The following is a 2551-nucleotide window of genomic DNA, read 5'->3' as shown; positions in this document are numbered from 1 at the left end:
ATGACAGATGCATCTGATTTTGCAGTTGGAGCTGTACTTGGCCAGAGGAAGGATAAGAAGCTTCATGTCATCTACTATGCCAGTAGAACACTTGACTCTGCCCAAGAGAAGTATGCTACTACAGAGAAGGAAATGTTGGCAATAGTCTTTGCCTTTGATAAATTCAGAAGCTACCTGGTGGGATCAAAAGTCATTGTATATACTGATCATGCAGCCCTCAGGTATCTGATGACCAAGAAAGATGCTAAGCCAAGACTATTGAGATGGGTTCTTCTACTTCAGGAGTTTGATATGGAAGTACAAGACAAAAAGGGTATAGAGAATGGAGCTGCAGACCATCTCTCTAGGTTAAGAGTAGACTCTGAAGTCCCTCTTAATGACAATCTTCCTGAGGAATCACTGATGGTGCTCCACTCTTATTTGGAGTTTGAAGAAGTGGATAGCATCCAAGAGAAGAGAATGCCTTGGTTTGCTGATATTGTGAACTTTCTTGCTTGTGGAGTGGAACCACCTGAACTTGATGCTTACCACAGAAAGAAGTTCTTCAGAGATGTCGATACCATTTGGATGAGCCCTACCTATATGTTCTGAACAAAGATCAGCTGTATAGAAGGTGTCTTGCTGAGGAGGAGATGCAACCTGTGTTGCAAGAGTGTCATGGTTCAGCTTTTGGAGGTCACATGGGAGCATTCAAGACTGTGGCCAAGGTTCTTTAGAGTGGGTTTTGGTGGCCCACAATGTTCAAAGATGCTCAGCTAGTTGTTTCATCATGTGATGCCTGTCAGAGGCATGGGAACATTTCAAAGAGGAGTGAGATGCCTCAAAATCCAATTCTAGAGGTTGAAATCTTTGATTGCTGGGGAATTGACTATATGGGGCCCTTCATTTCATCTTATGGGAATCAGTACATTCTTGTGGCTGTGGACTACATGTCCAAGTGGGTTGAGGCCATTGCTTCCCCTACCAATGATTCCAAGGTAGTGGTAAAGTTGTTCAAGAACATTATCTTACCAAGATTTGGAGTACCCAGGGTTGTCATTTCTGATGGAGGATCTCATTTTGTGAACAAGACTTTGGAGGGATTGCTGAGAAAGCATGGAGTGAAACACAAGGTAGCTACTCCTTATCACCCTCAAACTAGTGGCCAGGTTGAAGTATCTAATAGACAGATTAAAGCCATTCTTGAGAGGACTGTTAGCTCAAGCAGAAAAGATTGGAGCAAAAGGCTGGATGATGCATTGTGGGCTTACAGAACTGCCTTTAAAACTCCAATTGGGACATCACCTTTCAATCTGCTATATGGGAAGAGCTGCCACCTTCCTGTTGAGCTGGAGTACAAGGCTTTATGGGCTGTGAAGCTGCTGAACTTTGATATCAAGACAGCTCAAGAGAAAAGGATCATTCAACTCCATGAACTTGAAGAGATCAGGCTGGGGGCTTTTGAGAGCTCCAAGATTTATAAAGAAAAGACCAAGGCTCTGCATGATCAAAAGATTCTGAAAAGGGAGTTCAAGAAAGGTGATCTTGTGTTGCTGTTCAACTCTAGGCTTAAGTTGTTTCCTGGAAAACTTAAGTCTAGATGGTCTGGTCCCTTTAAGGTTATTGAACTCAGGCCATATGGAGCTGTTGTGTTAGAAGGCAAGAATGGTCAAGAGTTTGTGGTAAATGGCCAAAGAATCAAACACTACCTGGTCTCACAAAGGAAGGAGGAAGCTACATCAGTTCCCCTTCTTGATCCACCACCAGCCTATTGAACATGTTTTCAAAGTCAAACTTAGAGACATTAAACAAATTGCTCTTGGGAGACACCCCAAGTTTATCCATGTATATAGTTTCTTTCTTGCTTTCTTGGGTTGTTTTTAGGATGTTTTAATCTTTTGTTCAAGTGTGTACAGGTTTTAGAAAGGTCCAGGTGCAATTTTGATAGGAATGGAGAAGAGAAAAGATGAATAATGGGCTGAGGAATGCATTCATATCGAGATGGTTCCTCTTGATGTGTTTGCTCGGCGTAGTCAGGCTCAAAAGGCCGAGAATATATCGACCTGTACACCGAGCAAAATGAGGTCGGTGTGGAGCATAAGATGGCAAAGGATACCTCAAACCAAGGTGAATCCACTCGGTATTCTGCTCGGTGTAAACAGGCTCAAAATGCCAAGAATATATCGACCTGTACACCGAGCAGATTGAGGTCGGTGCAGAACAGAAAGGAGCCAGGCCATGCTCCACACCGAGGTGAATCTACACGTTGCAAGACCTCGGTGCAACAAGAGAAGAAACTTAGAGACACACCGACCTCCACACCTAGCAAATGCACGTCGATATGACCTTGGTGCAGCCTATTGTCCAGCGGTCCAAAGGGTGGCTCAGTCAAAGTCAAAGACTCCAGCCATCTACAGCTGTCTCCCACACACCAAAAAGCAGCTGTGGTTCACACAAAAATCGGTTCCCATCTTCTTTCTCTCTCATTTTTGCGAAAACCTCCATTGTTGCTCTCAAAAAGCTCCATTTTTTTCCTTGTGGATCGATTTTTCTGGTGAACTCTTTGCCCCAT

The sequence above is a fragment of the Eutrema salsugineum genome, unplaced genomic scaffold (assembly GCF_000478725.1).
Source record: "Eutrema salsugineum unplaced genomic scaffold, Eutsalg1_0 scaffold_3, whole genome shotgun sequence".
NCBI lineage: Eukaryota > Viridiplantae > Streptophyta > Magnoliopsida > Brassicales > Brassicaceae > Eutrema > Eutrema salsugineum.
Note: the sequence above shows the minus strand (reverse complement) of the source record.